The following is a 19,919-nucleotide window of genomic DNA, read 5'->3' on the forward strand; positions in this document are numbered from 1 at the left end:
AAAGTGGTTTTATACCTCCACCCAGATAATCTAAATGTTTGTTTTAAAAGGTAAAATGTGAGGTCTAATTAGATGAACTTAAGAGAAAATTAGAGCCTGCAACTAAATTATAAAAGAAACTCTGTGTCATTAAAAATCACCAGCTGTCTATATAAGGAAAAGTGAAAATCTAAGTAAGTCATAACCTCGGACAGGTAAGGGAGCTGTATGTTCACCCAGGCCCCAGCTTCTGACAGGTGGATGATGTAAGGTAGAAAAGAAGTAATTGACACAACTTGAAAATAACCAACCAGAATAATTTAATTTAGCTTAAACCCTTTATGGACTTAAATTCCACTTCATAATTTGAGTACTTCTACTATAATTAGTGGGTCTCCTAGAATTCCCAATCCAGTGCCTTGCACCTGCAAAAATACACTGACCTAAATTGGTAATGATCTCCCTGATATCTCACTTTGTAGGAGTTGGGTTTTTTTTTGCAAAAATGTGACGAGTATAATTTAAAGCAAGCCAGAAAATTTTGTGAGTTTCCAGTAGGAGTCTAGGCAATGAAAAAATATCTAAGGGGAGTTTTAAAGGAAAGAATAAAAAATATTGTAGCCCTGGCTGGTGTGGCTCAGTGGATTAAGCACCAGCTTGGAAGCAAAGGATCGCTGATTTGATTCCTGTTAAGGGCTCATGCCTGCATTGCAGGCCAGGTCCCCAGTAGGGAGCACACAAGAAGCAACCACACATTGATGTTTCTCTCCCTCTCTCTAAAAACCAATACATAAATTCTTTTTAAAAATTCTTTAAAAAATATTGTAGGTAATTTATTTTATTTCAAATCTAAAATCACTGCAAGACAAAAAGCATTGAGTTTAGTGATTGTTCTATGCAAGTTAGTCTGCCTGTAAAATTATCATACATGGTATACTGAGAGGACATGACAAGATGAAAAGGAGGAAAAGTAATGCCTTTTTTAAAATTCTAAAAGGTTTTTCCATTTCCTCCCCCATTCTTAATCACAGCTGTCTCCTCCCCCAATCAGTGAAAAGGTAAGGACCAACAGAAAAGACCTCTTCCCTGCTTAGCCCTTTAGGTCAAAATGTAATCTCAGAGACTCTCTTGAAGTGTCTGGGACTAAACTTAACCTAATAAACTGCCCAGTCAAATTGGGACCACTCTTCAAATCAGGTCACATTTTCAGATACCAAACTAGTTCTGGATCTTGAGTATAATTCTGTATTTAAACTCCAGTGCTGATTTAAAAAATCAGCATGCTGGACAAATCCTGATTCCAGGAGGGCAACATCATCTGTGTAAAAACCATTAAGCCCTGTCTTCACCCTCATTCTAGTTTATCTGGTCTCCCAGTTTTTAATCGGAATAGGAAAGAAAGTTAGCTGGGTAGTTATGTGTGAAGTACTGCTCCTCTCACCCCTCTTTCCCTCCCTTCCCTCCTCCCCCTCTTGCCCCCCCGCCCCCCCCAGCTATTAGAACTAGTGATCAGCTAGTTCAATTGGGAGATAAACCTGCCTTGGAAAAGTTTACCTAAGGAGAGAGTTGAGAAACAGCTGGAAGATATTTCTAGCTTCCTAGGAACAAAAATTATATCCCATTTATTAGAAAAAAGCCATCATCTTTCTGAAGGCAATTTTTTTCATATATGCACAACAGGCCTCATGCAAGAAGCTTCAAAAGATGCCCATGGAGCATACCCATCCAGCAGTTAGCCCGTACCTGTAGCTTTACACCTCCCTCTCTGGACTATGTCTTCACTCTAAAAAACCAAGGAAAGAAAAATAAGTGGGCCATGCCTACACTTCTCATAATTCCAGATATGTAATCTTCTTTCCAAAGAAAAGCCCTCTTTGTCACCATGGCTAGTGATAATTTTTTAACAGAACCCCTCCCTCTCCCATTTTTAAAGTTTACAATACCTTAAAGATAAATTGCATTTAACATCTTAAAGCTAATTTTAAAACTCCATCAACTTAAAAATAGGGAATTAAAGTACCAAAAGATTTAACAGAGGCTTGCCCCAAAATGTCACTATGAATTGTAAAACAATAATTAGGATTTACAAGGTTGAATTTCAATGTAAGTCACCAAAACAATCATTTTTAATGTCTGCTCTTGGATGGGAAACTACAATAAACCTAAAAACTGCATAATTCTTTTTGCAATTAAGGACCATGCTATTAATGTGGAGAGGCCACTCTGTATTCCCCAAAGCAACCTTCCTGAATAGGTGCCAGGCATAAAACTCTTCAAAGGCAACCAAGTTCCTGCCTCTGTAAATGTATCTAGCTGGCCCTGTAAAAGCAGGGTGGTGGCAAACCACTGAAACCAAAAAAATTTTTTTAAAAATCAAAAGATAAGGAAGTTAATTGAAGGTAAAAGCAAAGAGAGGAACCACAAAACCAATTTGTTTTATTTTTAAACATTATCAAACCATCTTGCGACTAAAGATTGATTCTGTAAAGCTGCCCAAATCCTTACAAACGTCATCCCCAACTCCTTCAGCTACACGAAGAGAACGGCTCAAAGTCACCAAGAATGAGCTCTACATTGGAAAGCGTGAAAGAACCCTGAAAGTCAAAGCCAGAATCAGAACTGTGAGATACTACACTCTACCTATCCTCCCTGAAGACAAAGATGTTACTTGACAGGCATAAAATCGGTGCTTAAGTACTTAATTTGACTTCTCATACGGACCAAATTGCTTTTCAGTTTTGCTGAAGTAGTGATGCTTGCAAAAAGCAATCACTTGAAGGCAAACACTATTCTAACAAAAAACCTTACAGATGCATTTACTTGGACCTGTCTATAACATCAAAAGTTGTTAAGAAACAGGAATTTACATTTACTGAATTCACAATATCATATTATACAATCCTGTAATATTACCATTTACAGTGGGGACCACACTTTGAGGATTTAGTTACTAAAACATTCTGCATGAAGGATTCTAACCCCAAAAAGCCTATGGTCGGTCTGTCTTGAGAAATGTTAACCATCACCTAGGAGGTACAAGCTTTTATTCAGACAGCAGTGAAGTAGTGGTGGTTACCTTGGAGGGTAAAGAGCAAGTTACCTTTCTACTTGTTAGTTTTATTTTGGAAAGCGGAAAGGGCAAAGAAAAGACCGGGAGTCATGTTTCCCTCCCCCAGTGTTTCATGAAACATGCATGAACAGCTGAGAAACACTGCAGCTGTGTGACCCTATGAGACCAGACTCAGGTAGCATGATACTTGGGGAATCTCCGGGGTACAGAGAGCAAAAGGGAAGCCTGGGGTTGTTAAGAAGGGCCAGTGTGTGAAAGGGTGAGGGATACATGTCTAGATCCGAGAGAACACAGCAGCCCTAAGGGGGCTAAGGAACACTCCAAATGCCCAGTCAAGAGATAAAAAAACAAATTCTTTAAAACAAACAAACAGGTAAATAGGATATTAATTACCCTACTCCTAAGTTACCCAAAGACTTTTAAAAGGAAAACTCGAACACACAAAAAATGATCACCCTGTCTTCCGCCATCCACACAGGCCTGCCGTCACTTGGAGGGGGAAGTGGGAAGCCTAATACACAAGAAGCTATTTTCCTTTTAAAAGCTTTGTCTTCCCAGTTTTGCTTTTCCTACATTCTGTTGCCTAGTCTGTAGGAAAATAGAAATGCTTTAAGAAGAGGGGAAAGCTAAATGGAAACTAAAAGCTTGAAGTTTGAGGTTTTTTACATCTTTTATTTCTGAGGAACCAAACAAAATGCATTAAGCTCTGTGAGAAAGTCTGTAGCTCCTTGGAGCTCTGCAAAGTCTTTTTCTATGAACATTACCTCTACCTTTCTCAATCACCATGAAGGAAGGTATAAAAGAGGTTCCAAAGAGAGGTGAAAAGTATTAAGGGGGAAAGAGAGCACCAAAAAGGAGAGGGGGGTGGTAGGGAGGCAACAAAGGAAAGAAGGATGAAGGGCAAGCCAGCTGAGGGAAGCAAGCAGTATTAAATTGTTCAAAATATGACCACCTTTGAAGTTTCTTTCAAGATTGTATTTATTTATTTTTAGAAGGGAAGGGAGGGAGAGAGGGAGGGAGAGAAACACTGATCAGTTGCCTCTCGGGCACCCCCTCCATGGGACCCAGACCAGCAGGGAATTGAAAGGAATTCCCAGGGACCCTTCGGTTTGCAGGCTGGCACTCAATCCACACCAAGCCAGGGCTCCTTTGAAGTTTTAAGATTGTATTTGGCAAGTAAACAGTAGCAGGGACTCTAAAAGGCAAACTACCTATCTCATGATTTCCCCAAGGAAAGATCACCTGGGAAGAATTTATATGTGGCTCTGGAATACATCTTGGAACTTACGTATGATCTTGACAATGCTTCAAGGGTATAAGAGTGAACAAAGAACATCACCTCTTGGGATTGATACAAAAGCTCTCAGATCTACATGTCTTCCTTGTGTGGGCAAGGTAATAAACTTTTCCCATTCCTCAGTTTTCTGCTGGCCTACGAAGCCTGTATGTTGAGTAAATGACAAAACACTTCCTTCCCAGGAAGATGGCCAATGACGCACTCCATCAGCAGCCCTTACACAGTATGCACTGAATTACAAACTCCAAATACAGGGGGGCTGGTAGCAGGCACAGTAATGCTCAATGACCTAAATAAGACCTGAACCCATGTTTGGCCTCATTAGCAAGATTCACCAACTCTTTTTTTAAAAAATTGAGGTAACACTGGTTAACAACTTTCTCTGTATACTCTGTTGTGTGCTCACCACTGAAAGTCTGGTTTCTAATACATCACCAATAGTTATTTGACATCCTTTACCCATTTGCACCACCTCCCACATCTCCCCCTCTGGCAACCACTATTCTGTTAAGACTCACTAACTCTTACTAACAAGTGTTGGTGAAGTGCTCTCAATACCTTGAAAAACTTTGTTGATATAAAGCAGAGAGCTAATGAAGTATTGAACAACTATCCAGATTAGAGGTTGTCAATTTTTTTAAGATTTTATTTATTTATCTTTAGAGGGTAAGGGAAGGAGAGAGGAAGAGAAATATCAATGTATGGTTGCCTCTTGCGCATCCCCTGCTGAGAACTGGCCAGCAACCCAGGCATGTGCCCTGACTGGGAATTGAACCGCGATCCTTTGGTTCACAGGCCGGTGGCTCAATCCACTGAACTACACCAGCCAGGGCTGTCAAGTGTTTTTAAAAGCAGAAATGTTTTCCCCTAAACACAAAGTCAAACTGTTGAGGTTGAAACAGAGGAGGAGGGCAAGGCAGAAAGAGCCAGCTGTGTGCCTCTTCTGGTCCTCGAGTTTAACCCTAATCCTAAGTCTCCTGGGAAATATGACAACAGGCCCGGGTAATTCAGAACAACAGATAATTCACTGATTTTATATTCTGCTTTGAGATGAATGGTTTTTTGAACGGCAGATTTTTTCATCTTTAGCCATCTCATTACTACAAATCAAGGTTACTACAAATCAAGGAATTTAAAATGCCATCAATGATAATAAATGTGTACATTCTTGAATTAATGGAATACAATACTGTTAAGTTTGCAAATCTTAACACCTGAAAGTGGGGACAAATGTTTAGACATTTACAAAGTCATAATTATATGAGCTAACATTTTCTGGGCATTTCTGAGCTAACATTTACTGTATGCAATACATATAGTAACTCAGATGCTTTATATTTAATCCTCATACCTTTTCTAGCCTTAGAGATGACAAAAGGCACAAATTAATTAATTCTCAAGATCACATCAATCTAGGTAACGAAGAGGTCGGAATATAAAGCCAGACACTTCAAACCACAGGTGAAAGGTAGACTGTATTCCGTATTTGAGGATGCACACATTTGAGGATGCACACAGGTTAAACATTGTGTACAGGGAAGATCATGTACACAAACCATGGAAAAGACTGTTTAAATGCTGAAGGCCATAAAGTTGAATCTGACCTTTTTTATCATGCAAATTTTAAGTAAGTAAATGTCCAAAGTCTCAACAGTCACATGAGAGACACAATTAAGGGTAGTGAAAACTTCTTGCTGCTACTCAGTAGACTTGTGACTCTGAGCAAGTTAATTAACATCTAAGTGTCAGTTTCCTCACCTATAAAAGAAGACTTAAGTACAAGTCTCAAAAGAAATCAGATGAATACCCAGAATTTGATCAAGCCACAGTACAAACTTCTAACTGGAAGAGGAAAAAGACAAATGATAGAAATGACTTGGGGAAATCATGCTGTTTTTTAAAATGTCTGTTACCTTTTAGAACACTTGCAATGTCTTTCTTTTTGTCCTACTTTATGGCTGGTTCATAAATGTGTGCATCCTCAAATTAATGGAATACGGTATGGAAATATGGACTTAATGGACTTAGGGTTATGGTTAAACTCGAGGGCCAAGAGAGGCAAACAGCTGGGCTATGCCTTGCCCTCCTGTTTCAACCTCAACAGCTTGACTTCTGTGTTCAGGGAAAAACATTTCTGCTTTTAAAAACATTTGACAACCTCTAATCTAATAAGAAGAAAGCCTGGGCATACTGGTTAGGAAAACTGCTTGTCCTCCAGCTCCCATACACTAGAAATCCAAGTGGCCAGATAAAAGGATCAACTGTGAAGCTTTCCGGATTAGGCAGGCTCATATCCAAGCAAAACTTCACCAGGGTATGGTGCTAAAATCTAGTAGAGTTTGACTAGGGGAGCCAATCTACCTATCTTCCTTAGGAGCGTGTGGCAGAGATATAATAGTTGCCATCAGATTCTAATCCAGGATTGGGCACACATATCACAACTAACAGGGGAGAATCTAACATTCTAAGGATAGTCCATTAAATGAAATAAAATGTGTAAAAGCACTCAGCAACACAGATGGACCCAAGACTAAATGACCACAGAAAAACAATTGTTTTGCTTTCTGTAAAATGGAGGTGATTAGCTGGATTAAACAGATAACACTGAAGCTCACAGTAAATTCCCTTCTAGTTCCATTATTCTCAGAGCATTGCCACTCTAATAAATTACTCTATGTTGAACACTCTGGGTCCTGAACTGCCCCAGGCTTCGTTCTGACCTATCGTGGTCGGAAAGGATATAGCTTAACACTTGCTTTGTGAGGTGTACAAAAATCTCCTTTTCCCTTGTGACTCTTGCTCTGTGACTACTATGCCCATGATTCAGGCTTAAATTTAGGGCTTCTGACTCTTTACAGACTGAGTCAGCTATGTGTGTCCTCTCCCTGACCCTAGTAGAAGAGTTTATAAACAGATCTCAATCTCATCTCCTCCTCCACTGGCTGGTATGCTCTTTCTTTCTTCAGTGGCAACAATTTTTTTTCCAGCCTAAAAAAAAAAAAAGCCCATGGTAAAAAAATATGTAAAATTTACCATCTTAAACCAATTATTTTTAATCCTCACACAAGGATATGTTTATTAATTGAGAAAGGAAGGGAGAGAGACGAGAAACATCAATAGGCTGCTTCTCTCCCACCCTCATCCCCGGATCAAACCCAGGACCCTAGGTATGTGTCCTGACCAGGAACTGAATCCTGCAACCTTTTGGTGCACAGGACGATACTCCAACCAACCGAGCCACCTGGCCAGGGCTACCACCTTAACCATTTTTAACCCAGTTCAGCATGTTAATATTGTTATGCAATGTGGCAACAATTTTAAAGCCTCTCCTTTTTCATCCGATCCTCAATCTGGGACCCTCAGATCTCTTCAAAGTCCATAGACAAGCTGTGGGGAAAGGGAGGTTAAGTAGGTCTATGAAACCTATGATATAGATATAGATTTTTTTCCTGCTTAACTGTGTGAAAACGAACATGATGATTTCCTGAAGAGAGAATCCCAAGTTTTCATTAGATTCTCTAACCACTGCTAGAATGCTCCCCACCTGCCTGGCCTGTGCTTTGACTCTCTGCTACAAAGTAACAAAACAGACAGTATGTTAGACAAAGGCCAAATCTGACACCATCTGTGTGATCTTGAGTGAGTGACTTTTTTCTGGGCCTCAGCTCCCTCATCTATAAAACCAGAGGACAGGACTAGATTAATCTAGACTATCACTAAAAGTCATCTAAAGGCATAATCCTATTTCCTCCAAACTGATTTTAAATTGCTATCCACATATGGAATACACCTAGGAAAAACTATGTGTAAATATTATTCCTAAATTTTTGTTAATAAAATACTGGGTCGGCCAAAGAGTCCGTTTAGTTTTTCTTGTAAAATAAGACCATTTTTCTCACCAATAACTTTATTGATTTGGATATTTTGAGCATGTCAGCCACCTCCCACGTGTTATAACATTGTTTCCAATTAGTATCTTGATTTGATCACTATCAACTTCAAGTAGCCTACCCAACCGAGGAGTGTTGTCCAGCAAAAAACCTCCAGCATGAGACTTCGCAAACAACTTCTGACACGTTCAATCAGTCACGTCACCTTCATACACTACACAAAACATTTTCTGCACTTCAGTTGAGTTTTTACCTTTCTTGAAGTAATAAAGCATAATACGCCAGAATGTCGCATATTTTCTTCCATCTTCAATATTAAAATGGCTACACAAAAATTCACCAGTTTAAAGTTTTTTAAAATACATGTTGGTATGACAGCTGTCACAATACAATGTAACAAAATCATTTCAAATGAAGTTAAAGAGCCACTAATAGAGCCATGTAGGAAAAAATACCAAAAGAACTTTTTGGCCAACCTAACGTATTTCAAATGTTACCATTTTGTGAACAAGTAACAAGTCCCTTCTCCAGAACATATCCAACCTTCAACTGTTGAACTGAAATTCTCTAGTTTGTCTACTATAATTAATTTTACATTAACATTTAAATTAAAACAACTACACATAATTATTTGTAAGAAACGTCTCCCCACCTTTCAGCTGTGGGTATTTGGGTAAAAGAAACATTGTGAGCAGTGCCCCCCATTTAAAAAATAGAAGTGAATTGTTTATTCCTTTAATTTTTCTACTTCCTCCATTAAAAAATTTACCTAATTATTCATTTTTTTACATAAAACCACATGTTGGTTTAATTCCTACATGGCTTTTTTCTATGTATATATTAGGATTCATGCACACTAAAATATGCATAATTATTATCAAATTAAATCCATACTGTACATATTATTACATAACCTACCTTTTTCACTTAACAGTTAAAGACATTTTTCTTGTGAACAGCTTGTATTTAAGAATCAGTCAGAACTGGCCTGACTGCACCAATAGCATCCTTCCTATTATGTCACAACCAATCAATATAACAGCGTCTATTTTACAAAGCCAACATAATTATGAAATCTGCTGAAATTGCTACAAAAAAGCAGTAAAGTTGGAGGAGGGTAAGTGAGTTGGCTCTTTGTTCCTTCCTCTCTCTGAGCTGTCATCCCATCTCCTGCTGTTATACGGTCCTTGCATGCGACTATATTCGCACCTAAACAGCAGACCGTCTCACCAGACGGGAATCCTATTTTGGAGGTGCTCAGGTGAGGTAGAAAGGGATCGAAAAATCCTTAAAAAGGAAAAAAAAAATCTCCTTTTCTACTTCCTTCCAAAATGCCTATACTCTCAAAACAAGTTATTCTCAAATCCCCACAAAGCACCATCTTTTGCCGTGTATAATGCACTCCTGTCTATAACATGCACCCACGTTCTAGTGCTATTTCCCATGTATAATTCGCATCTCACTCATGACAAACTGGGAATTAGTACTACCCACGTATAGTGTGCACTCTTATTTTTCCCCAAAAAATTTGGGCAAAAAAAAGTGCTCATTATACACGGTGAAATACATATTCCCTCTCTCCTCCTCCTATAGCTCTCTATTGGGTATTGGGAGTGAAATGTAGGAATCTCATTCTGTTTTAGCTCCTGTTTCCTTGGCAGCACTGTCAGAACTGGGCAGCACATTGCTCGATGTAACAGCAGTAATTTATATATGTTAGCTAAGTTAACGTGCCGCTTTCTCTGGGGAGAACTGCTAACTCTCTGCATTTTTCTAGTTTGAATCCAGTGTTCAGGCATATCAATGTTAAATACTTGACTAGTGGTTTCTACCCTCAAAGACACAGGGACTCATGCACAGAAGTCAGCAGCAGCAAAGGCTCCCCCATTGTGCAGAAGAAGTGGAAGCTCTAAAGACACAGAAGGGCCTACCTACAGGGACTGAAACACCAGACAAAGCACCAAACTCAAGGGCTCATTCTATTTCCCCATAATATTCACGTATCGCTTGCTCAAATTTGACATGTTCTAAGGCCACCAGTTCCACTTTAGTCTCACTGCCCTGCCATAAGGCCAAATCTGTCTCATCCAGTGAGTCACTACTGCTCCTCTCCAACTGCATTTTGATTTCAGCCCACTTGTGCAGCTCATCAGGGCTGCACCATATGTTAGTACCATGTAGGCAGAATGTGACTAATTTTCTTCTGAAACACTGTCAAGTTACTTTTAAAATTATTTTATAATCTTGATATCTCTGAAGTCATTTCTATAATACATAACCTTCTGGGAATGACTATAATTATTTCTCTGAGCACTCAAAGGAGATTATTTAGCATTTTCATTCCCACTTTTCAGAACTAAAGTGACGAGAGCAAGTTAAGTGACCTAGGCTCTACAACCAGTCAGTGAAACTTAAAACTTTCTGGAGTCATAACATTTTATTTGGTTAAAAAAAAAAGTCCATCTGTAAAGTGCTTTTTTTGGGAGAGGAAATTCAAAATGTTACTTTGCTTTTATTTTCTGAGGTGGTGATTAAACTGTAGATATAACTATTCAGAATTTAAAAGCTGACTATGATAACCAATGGTCAAAGCCATCTGAATAGGTTTTCTTTTTTAAATATTTATTTATCTTTAGAGAGGAAGGGAAGGAGAGAAAGAGAGAAACATCAATGTATGGTTGCCTCTCACGAGTTCCCCGCTGGGAACTGGCCTGCAACCCAGGCATGTGCCCTGACTGGGAATCAAACCGCGATCATGTGGTTCACAGGCCCACGGTCAATCCACTGAGCCACACCAGCCAGGGCTGAATAGTTTTAAGAGTAAAAGATCTAATGAGTCAAGGACCACAAATGTTTTTCTAATTGGTAGAGATCATAAATGGGTGAAACTAACATTCTGAGAGTAACAGATAAAGAGAGAGAAACTAACATTTTGAATAAGAGGGAGGGAGGGATATCTATCTATCTTGTAGCTACCATCACCAATTCACTTAAAATAAAAATAAAATTTAAAAAAATTTTAAAGGAAGGGCTGGCTCCTGCCTATTTTAGGCAACTTACTTCTCTGACAATAATGATTGCTAGGTTTAATTAACAAAGCTTATCTCAAGAAGGTTTCTTAAATCTTCCATTTCAGGTCATGTGTTCACTCTACTAATTGTTTGGGATGGTCGTTTGCCATTGCACTGAGATCTTTCTGATCACTAATAATATTCTTCAATGGATAATATAACTTGCTAAATATTGTTTAAAGATCTTAAAGTATCTTATCAGTACTGACAACTACCCATGCCCTTTGATTCAGAAATTCCAGTTTTAAAAATATACACAAGTACGCAAAGGGGGGCTTTGTAAGACCACTATTCAGAATAGCAAAGAACTAGAAACACATATGCCCATCATCTAGGTGCTGGTTAAATAAGTTATAGTATAGCAATACAGCAGGACACTCTGCAGCTACTAAAGAGTAAGGCAGTTCCAACCTCTACTAAGGATAAAAAGATACTTATATAATTATAATTAGAAAGGAATTATGCATGCCTTGCATACAAACAGAAGATCTTTGGAAAGGTAAACAAAAAACTGCTAACAAGGTTGCAAATGTGGAATACTGGCCGAATTGTTTACAAAATGATACTACTTATTCTATAGAAAATTTTTAGAAGAAAACTCCTCAAACTATGAAGGACAAAGTAAAGAAAATTCCCAACTCATACTGTTCCAAAACAAGTACTTTGTTTTTGTATTTTTTCCCCTGCTCTGCTTGAAACTTCTGTGTAGAAATAGCCATTGTCCAGTTGAACCAGCAGCATACCACATGTGAGCCAGGTAATTATACTGCATCATTTGAAGTTACCCCAGCAACTCAATTGATGTTCATGAAGCTTAAACCACAAATCTTAAGACTGGCCTATTTACAAAGTTTGGAGCCATTTTCAATCACTCAGCTGTATTTCTATGTGTACATTTCCTTCAATCAACCTTTCTTGCCAGGCAGAGTGTACCATTAGCTGAACTCCAGTAAGGAAGATAGGGCTGGGGTGAGATAAGAAGTCAAAACAAGTTCTATGAATACAGCTTTTGGCCTAGTACCTCAAAAAGGACCAAAACAGCTTCAAGCTTCAACAGAAAAATCCTACGGTCCTGCAATATCTTACTTGAAGGCTCTAGACAACAGAAGAAGCCAGGCATCTGGAATATTGTTTCTCGCACTGTGTCTTGTCTCCCTCCCCCCAATCTCAGATCAAATCTCAGAGGTTAAGATCAAATTGCAGGTATCATTTCAAGGTCAGCACATCCCCCACCTCTTCCCTTATCTCACCCCTCAACACCACCCAACCCATCCTTTCATTGAGCTCACTCCACTCGTTAGGCAGATGTGCCCAATACATACAACACACAACAGACTTTCCACAACACCTAGCATCTAACGTCTATCATCTCCAACACCCCTGCCCAAGCAGCCAAGAGAACCCTGCCTGTACCATCTGCCCCAACCTCACCTCAAACACATGGGCACTCAAGCAGGATACTTCCATATGGCCCTGTCTCAAGAGGTTTATCCTGTTCTGCTGACAAGCAGGAAACTTCATTCAATCTTTCTGTTCTTAATATCATAATCCTACAAAATCAGAAAAGACTCCTATGCAAATGCTTCCTGAAATGGTTAGGTTATATGCCAGAAAGTACAAAAATTACACCTTTGCTTCAGCAAGTCAGGGAGTCTGTTCAGGCTAGTTTGATTCAACCCAAAGGATGTACAACCCCAGGGCAAATTCTAAGTATCTCATTAATACTGTCACTTTTTAAAAAGTTACTTCAATTATTATGCTTTCATCACTCTTGAATTATGCTCCTAAAAGTACTGCTCACAGATATCTTGTCACAGATACCCATTTATATGATCTGTCGCCTCCTTCAAACCACTCCTTAAAAAAAAAAAAAAACCCGTTCCACAAAATTAAACTCGTCAATATTTTGACTTCATTTTCACAAAACAAGCTCATTATAAAATGGAAGCTTTATCAATGAAAAACATATAGACAGAATATCCACTATAAAACAAGAACTAGAGAGGGTACCGAAAAAAGGCCCAAACCCTGTCCTTAATGAGTTTTAAGTCTTGTTCAGAAGACATGACTTACATCACAAACAAAAAAACATAGGACAGCATATATCCAAGGGAAAGCATATATGGCAAAGAATGACCTGCCATCAATTTGAGAGAGACACAGAGACTAAAACATCTCAGGAGAACTAATCCTTATTTCCCTGTCTAAATCAAACTTCTGTGCTATCCAACCACATTGTCTAAGATAGAACAACACTTTTGTTACCCTTCACTGAAGTTACTCAGCCTACTATAATTCTCCCACCATTATTTCTTTTGAGCAGACCTTCCTGTTACCCTGTTATATGCACATAGATCAAGGTTAGTGGATTAGGCAAAACTTGCCAATGTTCCTTTCCTACGCTCCCCCTTTGAGGGCATCTCGTGAGGATGTGCAGTGCAGGGAACAAGAGTTAAGGAAGCAAACATTCTGCTTTCAATACTTTCAGTAAATAGTCTGGGACTAGCATACTAGTAATTTGGAGGATGCCCCATGGACTTGCTATCTGCCTTGCAGTTCCTTATCATCAATAAAGGGATTCATTGACAGTGACCTGCAAAACCAGAGTCAGTCATTTTCATAAGGAAATTCTAACACAAAACTGGATTAAACTGATTCATCATTCAATAGCCCCAAATAGTTCAACTCTGTTAATAAAATAGACACATATTTATTGTCAGTCTACAATATACCCTACATTCAGACTCTAGTCACACTGCTGCTTTCTAATCCCAGTTTTGCTGCTTACTAACCAGGCAACTTTGGGTAAACTGTTTAATTTCTCTATACCTGTATCGTCAGCTGGAAAATGGTTACAGTACTAGGATCACCTTCCAGGATGTGTAAGAGGATTAAAGGGTTTACATACAGAAAGCACTGAGAACAGTGCATGGAACATCAAGGTGCTCAGTAAATGTTTCCCATCATTATTCTTCCAGGTTCTAAGGTTGGCACCTATGGTGAAACAGGATGGGTCCCCAAAAGTTTTCTTCTTTGACAAGATGATTAATAAAATGAGACTGGGGAAATTATAAATTTCTTTAAAAGATCACGAATAAAAAGAAAAGTAGAACAGAGATGTGCTAGCCACACTGCCCTTTCCTGAGGTAGAGCTGTCGCTGAGGTTAATCCCCAGTGACAGACCCTACCAAGAGCATATAGTAATTCATGGTATAAATGAGAAACATTAGTAGGATGGTACCCATGAGATGGGTACTAGGAGTTGCCAAGAAGGGGACGGAGAAAGCCTATTTAACATCACAGTCAATAGAAAGTCCTTAGATATGCAGGACCCCCTGAGAGGCTCAGTACCAGGTCCTGGACCCTAAACACCGACCCATTGCCCCCTCCACACACACACCCAAAGCCAAAATGGACAAGTGGCAAAACAAATTCCTAAGTGATCCAGAGTCAGAATACATCAGCAAATAGTAGCAGGGAACTTTGCGATCAAACCACGTGGCATAGAGAATGTGTTTCTCTAGCTTTTAAAGTCCTTTTCTCTCCTCATAAGTCACAGTTACAAATATGTGCAGAGAACTCTCATCCCCTACTCAGCTGACATGTTCTATTCCCAAGTCTGCATGCTTATGACTCATGGGCAATGGGGGAGGGGAGTCAAGTATAAAATAAACAAACTTTAATTTAGACTTAAGTTGACCAAGAGTGAGGAATTCATTTCTAATTAGAATATCTCATAACAAATTATGAAAGCATCTTTTAAAAATATAGTAACAAACCCAATACTGTTTTGGAAATAGCCTGAAATCTGTCTACATGTCATGTCCCCTACTATTCCTTAAATAGACATGACACCAAAACACACTGCAAACCCTCTCTGTGAGGCCAAACTTTAGAAAGTATTCTGAAGCAGCGCAAACATAGCACAGACCACTGCAAAGCCCAAAGCCAACAGGGTAGGTTCCCACAGTTCCTTTCCCAGCAAAGGGCCAAGAGGCTTAGCCCCTACCACACAAAATCATTTCTTAAGGGCGCAGGGGTGTCTCAGGGTTTTCTGCTTAAATCTGTACCAGGAAAGGATTCATTTCTACCCCTAAGACTTGATCTTTGTGACCAGTTATAAAACAAGAGGGGGAAAAGACTACTACTTTAATGAGTTAAGTTTCTAGGAGAGAACCCAAAGACCATTTCTGACACTGTATTTGCCAGTTTGGCACCTCCCCCCAAAACATATTTTGTTAAATGATATAAATGTTGCCTCCTCACCCCATCTCAAAGATTCTCAAACATTCTCTCAAATTTATAACTGACAAAGCAAGACAACAAAGACAAACAGGTCACCTCTTTAACTTGAAAACCTGAGTCCTCCACAGAAATGTACACAGACAGATGGACGCACGTTAAGAACACAGACTTTGAGCCCTGGCTGGGCCCTGGCTGAGCCCTGAGCAGGCCCCTGGGCCAATGTGGGTACACAGGGCAGCCACACGGCCTAACCAGTGGGCTGTGCCTGCTGTTGCTGTACAAATATAGAAAGCTGAAAAGTGGAACGGCAGCTTCAGCAGAACAGATTCTGCTCCATGCTCAGAGAGGGAGGAGCAGAGACCTGCACAGCTTTACCCATACATGGTTGCTGAAAAGGGACCATTAGCGAAAGCCCAATTACCTCACACACACATGCACTCTGTTCACACGCTCCAGACAAAAAGCAGAAACATACAGGCTGGTACTTGAAGAAAGGTTTGAGAGATTCTCTTTCAATCAAGGAACTTCCTAACAATTTCAGTCACCTACACCAAGAATCCCTCAGCCCAGGCAAACAGAAAAGACATTGTGAATACTCTACTAGGTCAGATTCTTACCAGATCAGTAGTACCCATGAGGCTTAAATTTATCATTTAGATTCTGGGAATTTAAACACACACAAAAAGGTTGTTTCCCATTTATATGAATGAGTCTAACCTTTATAGCTCCTTTTGCTACATTCCAATTCTCAGGCTGTATTTCAGGGCCTCTTACTTTTTCTGGTTGGCAGAGGTTAAAATAAATTCTGATACAATAAAAATATATTTCCCAGGATGCTGGCTTATACATTCAGAAGCCAAGTATGTATTTATATTCCAAAAATTACTTTGCTTAGAACTATTCATTCAGATTCATCTCAATGTGAAATATATGAAAAGCCTAATTTCTGAGCAGAATGAACACTCTGCAGATTTTTTAAAAGATGCATGGCTGATTGGATCAAGTGATTCTATGCTTTGTCACTTTTTTTTTAAGGTTTATTTTATTCTCATTTAAGAGTGGGGAAGGGAGAGAAAGAAACACTGATGTGAGAAACACCAATTGGCTGCCTCCTGCATGTAAACCCGGGCATGTGCCCTGAGTGGGAATTGAACCAGCAACCTTTTGATTATGGGATAACACTCCAACCAACTGACTCACTCTGGTCAGAGCTACTTCAGCTCTAATAAATCAACCAGTACTTACTGCACACTGTCTATATATTCATTCAGTATTGCACAGGCTTCAGAACAAATGTGAGCCATGCTTTCGAGAACCCCCAATACTTACCTAGTTCTTGGATAAGATTAATACATGAGATAATAAAAGCTGACCATACATGACTAGGCTTAAAATGTGGGGTACAAACTATAAATGCTATGCAAATTGAAAGAGAGAGACTGAGGACAGATAGACCTATACCTTCCAGGGGTCCCATCTACCAGCACTCTAAGAGAACCCTGCAGTTATCTTAAATGTGAGGATATAGGATTTGAACTACATGATTTCTAATCTGAGGTCCTTCCATTCCTGAAGTTCCTTGAGGATATAATTTAAAAATGTATAATAACTTAAACCTAAAATGTTTTACAGCATATGAAATTAATACCACATTGCTTATAGAGGCAAAATTATAATAGTTTTTGCTCACTTTAGAGAAAATATATTCTAAAGAAGGACAAAAATAAACTTAGACCATAACTCAACGTCCACTCTAATATCTCTCACATAACACTTTCAGGAAAATAGCCTTCCATCTCAGAAATCTCTGCTTGGCCTTGAGGAAGCTTCACGCCACCATTAAGGGAAAAACAAACACCTGCCACAGGGAGACAAAATGGCAGAACTACAAATGCTAATGCTGATGTCCTTTGAGGTCCGAGATGACATAATACTGTTGTCATCCAGGGGGTAAGGGAGGCGTGAGAGAAAAAAAGAGCACTGCCCAGCTCCTTTCCACCACTGAACTGTCTGGTGTACACGTGTGCACGATCCAAGCTTACGGGGCACGAATACAAATATACTAGGTAGCTCCCCAACAATGCACTTTCCCTAAAATTTAAAAGAAAAGAAAAGCCTTCAAATTTTTAAGACTTATCTGGCCCACTATACTTGCTTACTTTAATACAGTGTATCAGCAAATTAACTATTGGAAATTTTAACATTCTTCTCTTTGCCCCTCGCAAGTAATATGGTGGTAATGATGAGCAAAGGATACTTAAATGACAGCAAATACCTAGATTTCCTAGTGCCAGGCAGAGCCCTGTCCACACCCTGCTTGATATACAGAAAGGGAAGATAGCAATTGTCCTACAGTAGTGGCACTTTCATGTCTCAGAAAACATGGCATACAATTGTTCAACATTTTACTAAAAACCTCTTAATTGTGTATAGTAGCTCTATAATTAATTTTTCTCAGTAGCCCTGTTGTAACAATGTTGATTCCTGATATGAACTGATATGCAATTTTGGAGGGTATGAGCACAGCTATGATCACATGGTTCAGCCTTTGGCCAAGTTATTTCTCTATTCTGGATCCATTTCATCAAGTGAAAAATTGCACTGGATCAGATCAGGAGTCCACAGACCTATGGAATCTATGGATATTTAACAGATTCCATAAACTTCCTTGTATTATGTAACAAAGTTTACACATATATGTGCAAACTATATTTATGTACTTATTTGCTTATATTTATAGGGAAATTAAGTCCATAGCTTTTCACCAGATTTCCATGATCCAAAATACGTTTAAGAACCCATGACTAAACAATACAGTGTGTTCCATCTCTAACATCCTGTCACCTCCTCATACTACTGGCCAAAAAGAAGGGCATCTTCATGACTAAACCCAGCCAGAAATAAACAAATATCCTGACCAAGAAATTAATCAAAATAATGTATTCCAAAAAATTTTCAAGACAGACTAATGTTACGATGCCTTTTTTTTTTTTAACTTTTCAAGCAAATTCTACCACTACAAGCTCATCTTGGGGCTTACATGAGAGAAGAATTCCTTAGGTGTGCTTAAAGACACCCCATTAGTTAGACAGTCTCTCTCCAGGTGCACTCTTTTTAAAAGGTTCCAGTTTCTTACTTCCAATCCTATCCTGTAGCAGAGAGAGTAACAGGAGACAGGTACAGAGGGGAAAAAACTAGAGCATGGAAGACTGGAACGAAGGAGAGTGACAACAGACAAAGAAACCACCCGTCCCACTGTTAGCAAGAGACGATATATGAGAATGGTCACAGCCAAATATTTCAATTTATAAAAAGTATATTAGATAACACACAAAAAAACTACCTTTCCTCTAAGGCAATAAAAGAAAAAATGTGTCTGTTACTGAACCATTTAAGCCTAAGATTTTTAAGTTCTCATGGCAACTAAATTATCACACTGCACGTACTGTATAGAAAGCACATATTTAGAGGCTCAACTAGTAAATTCAAAATGTGACATATGTGCAATGTGGGCGACAACATTATTCTGGGAACTTTTAACTTTAAAATCTTCCAACTTTTATTCTGCAGCCCCAAGGATGATATAATGGAGTCAACTATGCAGAAGGTGCAAGCTCAAGGAAGAAGAGATACAAAGAACATAAATAGAAGCAAAGGATGAAAGACAAGAAAACTCAGGCCATCAGAAAAAGTTTCTGAACATGGCTCTCCCCCACTGTGAATCAACTGTGAATGGAAGCTTAAAAATCTAGATTGCTTGTGAGGACATATGTCAAGATAGCATGTGGGATACAGTTCGATATGGGATACAGTTCGATGTGGGATACAGTTCGATGTGGGATACAGTTCGATGTGGGCACAGTCAAAAGAGGACAGGGTCACAGATCAGACCATGTGGTAACTGTGGCACCAACTGCAAGGCAGTCTGGAGACGGATGTTTTCTTTGTCTTTTTTCTAGGAGCTCGTGGAATATAGCTGTTTAGAATTAAGAGGCAACATCAGAGCCAAAAGGATAGCTATGGGCCATGGGAACTGGGGAAAGGGGGACTAGACTTTAAGGGAAGAAAATTAAAAAGGAGATGGAAGTCTTATCACATCATGTCTCACTAGGAAACCAAATAAAAATGTAACATGCAGTTTTCTCATCTACTAAACAATCCATGAAAGGGGTACTTCCACCTGTCTGCTCTTAAGAACTCCATTGTGACCCACGCATTTCTTCTAAAAAACTTGAGGATACTATGAATGCTACTACCTAGCTTTACACCACATTTCCATGTCACTTCTCTTAGGGTTAAATTACTCTTGCTTTACAATAAGAACACAGGTGAATAATTTAGGTGGGGAACACAAGCAGTATCTCATC

The 19,919-nt window shown here is 39.1% G+C and overlaps 1 protein-coding gene across 14 annotated transcripts in view; it reads right to left on the reverse strand.

Moving 5' to 3' along the window:
* Positions 1–19,919, reverse strand: part of CELF1 (CUGBP Elav-like family member 1) — a 70,588-nt gene that overhangs the window by 35,518 nt on the left and 15,151 nt on the right. For 10 of the 14 annotated variants that reach the window (XM_037028031.1, XM_037028032.1, XM_037028026.1 and 7 more), the window contains exon 2: positions 1,723–1,762. The exons of the other annotated variants lie outside the window; for them this stretch is intronic. The gene's annotated coding sequence lies outside the window, so the exon portion shown is untranslated. The remainder of the gene's footprint in view (positions 1–1,722; positions 1,763–19,919) is intronic. 14 annotated transcript variants of the gene reach the window in all.

The sequence above is a fragment of the Sturnira hondurensis genome, unplaced genomic scaffold (genome assembly GCF_014824575.4).
Source record: "Sturnira hondurensis isolate 20B ecotype Veracruz unplaced genomic scaffold, ASM1482457v3 Scaffold0019433, whole genome shotgun sequence".
NCBI lineage: Eukaryota > Metazoa > Chordata > Mammalia > Chiroptera > Phyllostomidae > Sturnira > Sturnira hondurensis.